Here is a 10,805-nt window from a genome sequence, read left to right as displayed (position 1 = left end):
ACAGGATGATCTGGCCTGCGGACTGGAGTTCTTTGTCCACCTCCTGGCCCTTTAACAACCGGTTCTCCACAGAGGTCTAATTTTAGCAACCGGTTCTTGAGAACCTGTGGGAACCGCTCCACCCACACCCAGGTCCTGCCCTGCTCCGCACAGCGCCCCCTGCTGGGAGAGGCCGGGACTGGAGGTGCTAAGAGGTCCATTCACCCTACATCCCTTTCCAAGGAACCGACGGGCTCTGGTACATCTGGTACATGCTGGGACCGTGCTAGGGCCCGCCCCCCCCCCCCCGCAGCCTGGGATGCAGTTAAGCTCAGGGGCTGATCAGCTGGAGTTTAATTGTGGCTGAAGTTCCTCTGGTAATTAAGCAGTCCAGGCTTCACCCTGCCATCCCAGTCGCTTTTAAACAGCCGGCTTGCCAGCCCAACAGCACTAATTAATTATTGATCTGCCCCGGCTAAACTAACCGACAATCAATGAAGTAATGGGCAGGAAAATTAAAGGCCCTTTTGCTGTGAATTTTCTTTCCCTTTTTCTGCCCCCGCACCAGGATTAAAAACCCACAGGGGTGATTTGTAAACTGTATTTTGCCAACCTGCTCCCGGGAGTCACATTCCATCTGCAAAGGCCCCAGGGCTTGAATGGAGGCATTTGTGTGCTCTGTTTGTACAGCACCTAGCGCAGTGGGGAAACCTGACAGAGCTCATGGGTCTGCCCTGCTCCCCACAGCGCCTCCTGCTGGGAAAGGCTGGGGATGGAGTAGACAGGAGCTCCCCCTACAGCCAGCTCCCCTGCCCTATTCCCCACAGCGCCCCCTGCTGGCAGAGGCCAGGGCTGGAGTAGACAAGAGCTCCCTTACATCCAGTGGGCCTGCTTATGTCCCACAGCGCCCCCTGCTGACATAGGTCGGAGCTAGAGTAGCTGATCTGCGGCTGCCTCTTTTAGGTGCTCACTAATAAGAACTGAGATGAATCCTCCCAGCTCCACCCACCAACTAAGCTCCACCCAAGGGGCGGGGCCAAAATATGACACCACCCACTTGCTACTGTACCACCTAGGCTCCCCTTCTGCAGAGTGTGAATACAGCTGTGAGGGCGCATCGCCTTGCTTGGGGAGTGTGGGCCTGGCCCAAGAGGTATTAAAAATGAGCTGTGGGCAGAGACGGCACGAAACACGTGGGTTCTATGCCCAGCTCTGCCTGCTGGGTGACTTTGGGCAAGTCATTTCCCTGCTCTGTGCCTCAGTTTCCCCATCTGTACAATGGGGGTAATGATGCCGCCCTCCTTTGTAAAGGGCTTTGAGCTCACCGACTGCGAAGAGCTAGGGGTTATTATACACACACACACCATCAACATGTGAGTTTTGGCTGCATCTGGGAAACAAGCCTTTAAAACCTGTGCTCCCCTTGTTCTGGTCACTCATCAGAGTGTGACATGTGTGGGCTAGGACCCCGCCAGGCCAGTTCTACAGCTGGATTAACTGAGGCTACATCAGCACTGCAACGTCAGCTCAGGATTCGCACTCAGGCGCCAGTCTAACCCCGCCGCCTTCCAGCTACACCCAAATCATGCTAACACAAGGCCCAGACCCAGGGCCCAGGATCCACGGGGGTGACGGGTCTGAGTCTGAGTCAGTCTGGGACACAGGGACCGTCAGTCTGTTCCATGTCTGTACAGCACCTGGTGCACAGAGGGCTTGGGCCTCCGAGGCACTACCATAATACACCTAATAGCCATAAAAATGTACAGCACCCCAGCACACTGGAGGCTTGGTCCATGACGGGGGTACCAATGTTCTGCCATAATACACCTAATAGACATAAAAATGTACAGCACCTGGCACACTGGGGGCCTGGCTCACGACTACCACAGTACAGCTCCCCAATAATCAAGAATGGCAGCCCGAGTTTTTCCCTCTCCTCTCACAATTGGGTTAGCCATCACCTCTCCCTTCCGTGGTGCCTTAACCTTCTGGGACTGGAGGTGAAATGAGCCTTTAAAACAACATCAATAACCCAGGCTGAGGGCTGGGGAGGGCGCAAGGGGGAACCATCCGTTTCTTCGGCTCCGTTAACTCTTTTTCCAATTACAACCAGGCTGGTTCCTGATCTGATGACTGAACGGGGGGAGGAGGGGGGAGAGAACCAGGGCAATGGCTGTGGGACCACTAGAGCCCACTCCCCCCACCCCCAAGCAGGGGACACAACCCCAGGAGTCCCAGCTCCTAGCCCCTCTCCTCTAACCACTAGACCTCCACTCTCCTCCCAGGAGTCCTGCCTTCTAAATATCCCCCCCGATCTAACCACTAGACCCTACTCCCATGCTAGTGTTGGGAATAGAACCCAGGAGTCCTGATTCCCAGCCCCACCCCCCTGCGCTAACCACTAAACCCCACTCCTATTTCAGAGCTGGGCACATGACCCAGGAGTCCTGGTTCCCAGTCCCAGCCCTACTCTATCCATTAGCCCCCCGCCTCCTCTCCTCTCCTCCCAGAGCTGGGATAGAACCCAGGAGTCCTCCCTCCTCTAGAGACCACATTAATTAGGACCACCAGAACTGCCTACTCTCTTTTATTATTGTAGAGTCTCTCCTGAGTGCTCTGCGCTGCCCACTTTTTTGTTATTGTAGGACTCAGGACCCAGACAGGTGCTACAGGCCCATACCTGGGGCCCTGACACCTGGAACCATGCGAAGGCACCAGAATATTGTCCATGGAGCATTGTCAACCTTTGTGGTTGACAAAAAAAGCTTGAAAATGTGATGCCAGTGTAACCAGTGCAGACTGAGTCTGCAGAGAGCCTGAGACGGGGCTCCGACTGTAGCCGAAGCAGCAACACCCCACTGAAGCCATGCAGGGCTCCGACTGTAACCGAAGCAGCAACACCCCACTGAGGCCATGCAGGGCTGAGTGTAATGATGCAACGACCCTGCCTGAGACTGGCTGGGGGGGTGCACTGGGGTTGTCTATGGGTAAGGGACGGTTTGGGGACACAGTGGGGCTGGCTGTGCAGTAGGGTAGGTGGGGGGCCAGAGGGCAGTGGGGCTGATGGTGGGGGTGGGGCAGGGACGTCGGGGTGTAGCCACACACACTTGGGGGGGTTGGTTACCATGGACACCCTGCCCCCCAGGACTCTGGCAATATTAGGGGTCACTCCAGCCCTGACACTCCCCCAGCCCCACAAAGGGACCCCCCCCAACCCCACCCCAGAGCAGGGGTTAGTTGGGAGGCCCTGTCTGACAACTCCACACTACCCGGGTGGTGTCCGGCCCAGTGACCCATCTGGGCTCAGACTCCCCCCTGAAGCCTGGTCATACGCTGCCCCATGGGGCCATGACACCCGGGAGCCCACTTGGGGGGTACCCCATGTAGCTCCACCAGGTCCCCAGCAGGTGGCGCTATGCACCAGCCAAATGTTCTCCAGGGCTGGCTGTGATACCAGGGCTGGCTGGGGGAGGGGGGCGGGAGAGGGGTGGGGGGGCACTGTAGGGGCGAGTGGCAGGGGGATCCAGCTGTCTCTCTGGGCTGGCGGCTGGAGCCTCGGGTCCACATGAGGGGGCGGGTGGCACTAGCAAGACGGGCCACAGACACGAGGCTGTTCTGATCGTGCATCCCGCTGTCAATCTGGAGTTGCCCCCTGACTGCAATGGGGCAGGGCTGGGTTCTGATCTCAGCCCCCTGCTGTCAATCCGTAGTCACCCCCTGACTGCAATGGGGCAGGGCCGGGTTCTGATCTCAGCCCCCTGCTGTCAATCCGTAGTCACCCCCTGACTGCAATGGGGCAGGGCCGGGTTCTGATCTCAGCCCCCTGCTGTCAATCCGTAGTCACCCCCTGACTGCAGTGGGGCAGGGCCGGGTTCTGATCTCAGAATGCAGGAGACAGCGAGAGAGAAGCACCTGGGCCAGCAATACCTGTCCCAGGGTGTGGACGGCTGGGGAATTGCAGGAGGATCAGACACCAGGGGGCTGAGTCTGAGCTCAGCTCCTCTTGGTGGAATCTGGAGTCACCCCTGAATGCAATGGGGCAGATTCTGATCTGTCACCAAGTCCCCTCCCAGAGCCAGGGATAGAACCCAGGAGTCCTGCCTCCCAGTTCCCCAGCTTTAACAACTAGATCCCACTCCCCTCCCAGAGCTGGGCATAGAACCCAGGAGTCCTGGCTCCCAGCCCCCTGCTCTAACCACTAGACCCCACTTCCCTCCCAGAGCCAGGCGTAGAATCCAGGAGTCCCAGCCCCCTGCTTTAACCATTAGACCCCTCCAAGTGCGCCAGTAGCCCTCTGTCCTAGCTGCAGTTGGAGGAGGGGAAAACAGCAAGGCCTCCTGCCTCCACTTACTGGGTCTCTTTGGAGGGCAGACCCCCCTCAACCTGGCTGGACCTCCCCTCACTCCTCCATTCCCTGCCCCCCTCAGCTCTATGCCCCCCACCCCCTTCCTGCTCCACTCCCTTGCCCCCCCACCCCGATCTATCTCAGTCCACTGAGATAGGCCTTTGCCAGGCTAACACCAGCTGAAGGCCCCTCCCCCACTCCATCTCCATGGCAACAGCAGACCATAAAAGTGGGGCGCACTCTCCCACATGTGTGGGGATGAATCAGCCACAGCAGAAGGGGAGCGCTTGGGCATCTGTGTGCGGGGGGGAAGGAGTTTTCATGAGTGTGTGCATGTGAGGGGCAACAAGGGGGTCCATGACACCCCCCCAGAGCCAGCTGCACCTCAGCGCTGGGTAAGGGGGGGGTGTCTCTGTATAAACAGCCCCTGTTCCCCCTGAGAAATGGCTGCATCTCAGTGCTGAGCGAGAAGTCCCAGTATAAACAGCCCTTGTGACCTACCCCAGAGGTGGCTTCATCTCAGTCCTGCACATGGGGTCCCGGTATAAACGGGGGGCGGGCATGCGTATGGCAGCTGTTTACACACCCAGCACAAGCTCATGTGGTTGCTTCTGGGGTAAGCTGCAGGGGCTGTTTACACAGGGATCCCTCACCCAGCACTGAGATGCAGCTGCCTCTGGGGAGGGACATGGCAGCTTGTTACATGAGATGCCCAGGCTGATGAAATTTACTCCCAAGGGCAGGAGGCACATGCCATTGAGACGGGGGCTGGGTACAGAGCCCTTCCCAGCCATGGTCTGCCAGCATCTGACCTTCTCACTGGGACCATTCCCAGTCTTGGGTGGGGGGGTGGGGGGCTGCAGGGGGCTAGGTCATACGAGGGGCAGCGGTGGCTTGTGGGGGGGGTGGGGGGGTGTTGAAGAAGGGACATGCTGGACTAGCCACATGGCCCAAATGCTTCAGCCTCTGGCCAGGCACAAACAGTCCATTGGTTACAATCAACCGATTTCCCCTGACACAGTTGCCAGCATTACAGGGAGCTGGCAGCATGATTCCCCCTTTTCTGCAGTGTGGGGAAACTGAGCCATGGGGTGTGGGCACAGCCTGCCTCAGGGCCATATGGGGTATCAGCAGCAGAACTGGCACTGGAACCCAGGAGTCCTGACATCTGCCCCCCCCCAACACACACACTTTAACCACTACATCCCACTTCCCCCAGAGCTATTTCCCAACCAGTAAATGCAAAATCCCACCCCCCAAGGGAGGAGGAAGCAGCAACTCTTGAAGGCCTCAGCACCGAGGCTGTCATGCCAGGCACTGCACAGACCCCAACTGAGATTGGGGTCCCTGTCGTGCCAGGTGCTGCTCACACCCTGACGGAGATCAGGGCCCCCCGTCATGTCAGGCGCTGCTCACACCCTGACCGAGATTAGGGCCCCCCGTCATGTCAGGCGCTGCTCACACCCTGACCGAGATCAGGATCCCCCATCGTGCCAGGCGCTGCTCACACCCTGACTGAGATCAGGATCCCCCATCGTGCCAGGCGCTGCTCACACCCTGACCGAGATCAGGATCCCCCATCGTGCCAGGCGCTGCTCACACCCTGACCGAGATCAGGGCCCCCCGTCATGTCAGGCGCTGCTCACACCCTGACCGAGATCAGGGCCTCCCGTCATGTCAGGCGCTGCTCACACCCTGACTGAGATCAGGGCCCCCCGTCGTGCCAGGCGCTACTCACCCAGTGAGAGACAGTCCCTGCCCCAAAGGGCTTCCAGTTTAATTGCACAAAAGGTGGGAGGGGAAAGTGAGGCAGAATTATTGAGCGGTGATTCGGCAAAGGTCACCCAATGGTAGCAGAGCTGGGGTCTCAGGAATCCTGATTCCCCTCACTGCCAACTCCTGTTCTAAACTGCTAGACCCCACTCCCTTCCCAGAACCAGGAATAGAACCCAGGAGTCCTGATTCCCAGTCTCCTGCATCTCCCCCCTCCCCTCCTCTATCTCAACTCACCGCTGGCATTAACACCGCTGGGGCTCCTGGGCTGATTTTGGCTTCTCTGTCCCAGGCTTTGGGGTGAGACTTGACTCCGTTTCCCTCCTCTGCCCGCCAAGACCCCCAACCCCCCAGGCTAGTTGTCACAGCGGCAAACGGGCTTAAAATAAAACAACAAAACATAAAAGCAACGGGGAAAATTTAAGGCCCGGTTGCCATGGAAATCTCGTCCTAAATACTGGCTATTAACGAGGCCAACGCGCTCTGCGGCGGGATGAGCAGATGCTGCCAGCTTTGTCTCCCCCCGTCCTCATCCACGGGCAGAGCCATCCCGCTCGGCTGCTGCACTCGGGGTACAATCCCTCAGAGGGATAACGATGCTGCCCCCTGGATTACTCAGCACAGGGCATGGAGATGCCACCCCACCCTCACCCCCATGAGCCCCAGACTAGTGCCTGTGGGCAGAGGGGCCCTCATCCCCCAATGGTTGCCCATTCATGGCTGAGGCTGCCGGTGCCAGTTAGTTCCAGAGGTACCTTTGACCCCTCGGGAGAGGGGAATGGGGGATATGTCTCAGGCCACGTCAGGGCTGGGTGGGTAGCTGAGGGGGCACGGCTCCCTGCCAGGTCATTTGGGCACAGATGTTGTGTCTGGCTGTCATCACATGGGGACCAGATGGAGCAACAGCCACAGGGAGAATGACACTGGAACCAGTTCCTTCTGTCCATCCATCCATCCATTTATCCACCTGTCTGTCTTCCATCCATCCATTTAGCCAATCATCCATCAGTTTACCATCCATCCATCCCTCCACTTATCCATCTGTCTACAATCCATTCATCCACTCATCCGTCTCTGTGCACCATCCATCCATCTTTCCACTCATCCATCTGTCCACCATCCGTCTACCATCCATCCAGCTATCCATTCATCCATCTACCATCCATCCAGCTATCCACTTATCCATCTGTCTACAATCCATCTATCTATCCACCTCTGTCCACCATCCATCCATTCACTCATCCATTTGTCTTTCCACTCATCCGTCTTCCATCAATCCATTTATCCACTCATCCATTTATCCACTCATCCGTCTCTGTCCACCATCCATCCGTCTTTCCACTCATCCACCTGTCCACCATCCATGTACTCATCAATCCATGTGTCCAACATCCATCTATCCACTCATCCATCCATCCACCATCCATCCAACCATGTATCCATCCATCCATCCACTCACCTATTCGCTGATCCAGCCATCCGGCTACCCATCCATCCACCAATCTGTCCATCCATCCATCTACCCTTCCATCGGTCTGTCCCTTTCTCAGTCCATCCACCTCACCCCACCACCTCTTGCTGACCCAGCCCTTGTCTCCTGGGGATTATACAGCGAGGAACCGTCCCAAGGAACAAACACCCTCTTTTTCTGCAGCAGAGCCAAATGGGCTTTGAAACTGACCTAGCTGAAGCGGTGCAGACGCCAGCGTGGACGTGCCGCTTTTGGGCTGAGTCCGGTTCAGCTTCTCCCTTGTTCCAAAACATCGCCGGTTGTTTAGTTCAGCTGGAGAAATCGGCGCTGGCTCGGTGCAAAATCCCATGCCACGCTTACAGCTTTGCTGGCCGTGTAGACATCCCGCCCCATGCCTTTCTGCTCCCCGCATCCTCCCCCGGGCCCAGACAAACACACAATCCCACATGCATTTTTCAAAGCAAAAGCCACTTAACAAGGCGGCGACCTAAATTATTCAGGCCCTCCTGGGCCAAGCGCAACCAGCCCTCAGATTTAAAAGCTTTCGGGGCAGAGGAGTGGCCAGAAGCCACAGCACAGTGGGGGGGCTGTGAGCGGAGCAGCCCCCCCCCCAGGGAATGGCTAATTGCCCAGCCCTGCCACCGCAGTTTTGTCAGCTTCTTTCCCCTTTGCTCACGTTAGCCCCCTCACATCCCTCTGAATTCACTACCCCCATGTTCCCTGCCCCTGGCAGTCAAGGAACCCCCCCCTTCCCCCCATTTGGAGTGAGACTGGCTATAAGCATTAGACTCCACTCCTTGGCCAGAGCCAGGGCAGAACCCAGGAGTCCTGACTGCCAGCTCCACCCCACTCTAACCACTAGCCCCCACTCCCCTCCCAGGGCTAGAACCCAGGAGTCCTGACTGCCAGCTCCACCCCACTCTAACCACTAGCCCCCACTTCCCTTCCAGAGCTGAGGAAAGAACCCAGGAGTCCTGCCTTCAGAGAAGGGACTTCAGCTCAGCATTGAGACAAGCATCCCAGGTCCACCCATCGCTGAGTACAGGAGGGGAGCTAACCTGCCAGGTGAGCCCGCTGCCTGGTGCCACACGGCCCCTGGAGCCGAGTGAGGGGACCTCTGGCCATCAGAGCCCAGGGCTCCCATCTGGGCACCCACCTGGCTGGCTCCGCCCTGCTCCACTTACCCACATTCAAACCAGACGGGTCTGGGGACATGATCTGATGCCTAGGTGTGGGGGGTGGGCAGGCAGGACTCCCCTCCCCCAGCTCTGCCGGTGCCTCTCACTCCTGACCCACAGCCCCCGGCTAGCCCAGCCCTAGGCCCCCCATACCCAGGCCCCCCATACCCAGCTCTGCTGGTGCCTCTCACTCCCAATCTGCAGCCCCTTGTAACTCCAGCCCATGGCTCTCCCTCCCCCCCCGCCAATCTTTGCCGGTGCCCCTCAATCCCAACCCCCAAACCCTGCTACCCTAGCCCTGAGCTGGCATCACTCGGGCTCCCTTCAGCCGCAGCATCAGACGAGATCGACATCCCTCCTCCCCGGTGAGGCTGTGGCAGCGAATCCACTAGGCCTGGCTGTGGTTAGAATCATTTTGTTTCACTCCTAATTAAGGCGGGCGAGGAAGTGCTGCCCAGGGCCTCCTCCCAGGCCCAGTGACGCCTCTCCCGCCTGCCTGGCTCGGGGAGAGCCTGAACCTATTGCTGTGAAATGGAGCAAACCGCCCTGGGTGTGACCGACGCTGCCTGAGTTTGCTGAGAGCCTGAACCCATCACTGTGTGAGGGGGAGGGGGTAAGATGCTCCCTGGGTTTGGCTGGAGATAAGGGGCTGGGCTGGGAGGAGACTACTGCTGGTCGGAAAAGCAGGTTGCGGGAAGGCCCCACAATCCCATATAGGAGGGAGGGAAGGGAGAGGGGAACCCAGGAGTCCTGGCTCCCAGCCCCCACCCCCGCTTTCATCACTAGGGCCACCTCCCCAGAGGTGACACATTGCCCTCCTTTGCTGCAATGATTCTCCAGAGCAGTGACACCCCCGCCCCAGTTCAATCCCCCCCATGCAGCCACCACCCCCAGCTCCTCACTGTGGTACTCCCCTGACACTGACTCTCCCACAATCCCCCCATATAGCGGTCCATCCCCACCCCTGCTTTAATAACCCCCAGACTATGACCCTGCCCTGAGCCCCCCATGCAGCGACCCCACCCAGTGATCTCCCCAGTCCAGTGACAGCTCCCAGCCAGGGCCCACTCAGAGCAGGCGAGTTTATTAGAAAGTTAGACACCCTTTGAAAACTTGTGTGTGTGTGGGGGGAGGGGGGGGTGTCATAGAAAAACAGCTGCTGGAGCTGCAGGCAAGGGCAGGAGTTCGGGAGGGGTAGCGAGAGGCCCCCCCCAGCATGGAGCCAGCCACGTAGGCCCGGGACAAACGCTAAGCCAGGGCAGGGATGGGCGGCACCATCCTCTGGAGAAATGGGTCCTGCAAAAGCCCTGAAACAGAGAGAGAGACGGCATCAGTGCCTGGGGGCTGAGCACTGAGGGGGGGCAGGGAGGGGTGAAGGGGGGGCAGAGAGACAGTCAGGCTCTGCAGGGGAACAGCCACCCCCCATCTCCTCCCCACCCCTGTGGGCTGTGGCCTTGGGGTCAGGGTCAAAGCGGGGTCCACAGGGAGGGGAACTGATTTGCAAGAGATGCCTCCCCCCCACACCCCGACCAGGGCCCACACTCACCGCCTGTCTGGGCACACCCCCTCACAGGCCTCGGTCCGTGAGGGGGGGGGGAGGGGCACAGTCTGGCTCCCAGGGTCCCATATGGTCTGGCTGCAGGGTGGGGGGCGTGAAATGGGAACCCTGAGGGGGCAGGGAGGGGGGCCCCACTGGTTCCGGTGACCATGGGGATCTGGAGAGAGAAGAAGAAAGAGGGTGAGGCTGGGGAGAGAGGGACCCTGAGGATGTGGGGCAGGGAGGGGGCAGAGAGGGGCTGGGGAGGGGCACAACGGAGCCCCAGTGGCCCCAGAAGATCCTGCCACTCTGATCCCCTCAGCCTATGGGTCTGAAACCACTGAATGCAATGGGGCACAGCTGGGTTCTGATCTCAGCCCCACCCCCATGGGTCAATCCGGAGTCACCCCCCTGTCTGCAATGGGGCCAGGCCAGGTTCTCATCTCAGCCTCGCCGGGGTCAATCCGGAGTCACCTCCTGCCTGCAATGGGGCAGGGCTGGGTTCTCATCTCAGCCTCCCGG

The 10,805-nt window shown here is 59.0% G+C and overlaps 1 protein-coding gene and 1 long non-coding RNA gene across 4 annotated transcripts in view; one reads left to right on the top strand and one right to left on the bottom strand.

The window, feature by feature from the left end:
* The first annotated feature begins 2,628 nt into the window (after positions 1 to 2,628).
* LOC115641362 overlaps positions 2,629 to 10,805 on the top strand; it is a 31,645-nt gene continuing 23,468 nt past the window's right edge. The window contains exons 1-3 of one of the 2 annotated variants that reach the window (XR_003998063.1): positions 2,629 to 2,966; positions 8,519 to 8,633; positions 9,182 to 9,359. This is a non-coding gene — a long non-coding RNA (uncharacterized LOC115641362). Of the gene's footprint in view, positions 2,967 to 8,518; positions 8,634 to 9,181; positions 9,715 to 10,805 lie in introns of those variants that run through there. The other variant, XR_003998062.1, reaches the window with a different exon arrangement.
* Positions 9,800 to 10,805, bottom strand: part of LOC115641341 (leucine-rich repeat and fibronectin type III domain-containing protein 1-like protein) — a 31,285-nt gene continuing 30,279 nt past the window's right edge. For both annotated transcript variants that reach the window (XR_003998058.1, XR_003998059.1), the window contains exons 4-5: positions 10,293 to 10,461; positions 9,800 to 10,053 (exon numbers count right to left, since the gene is read on the bottom strand). The gene's annotated coding sequence lies outside the window, so the exon portion shown is untranslated. The remainder of the gene's footprint in view (positions 10,054 to 10,292; positions 10,462 to 10,805) is intronic.

This window comes from Gopherus evgoodei, unplaced genomic scaffold (genome assembly GCF_007399415.2).
Source record: "Gopherus evgoodei ecotype Sinaloan lineage unplaced genomic scaffold, rGopEvg1_v1.p scaffold_34_arrow_ctg1, whole genome shotgun sequence".
NCBI classification, from domain to species: Eukaryota; Metazoa; Chordata; order Testudines; family Testudinidae; genus Gopherus; species Gopherus evgoodei.
This window is presented reverse-complemented; position numbering and strand designations above follow the sequence as displayed.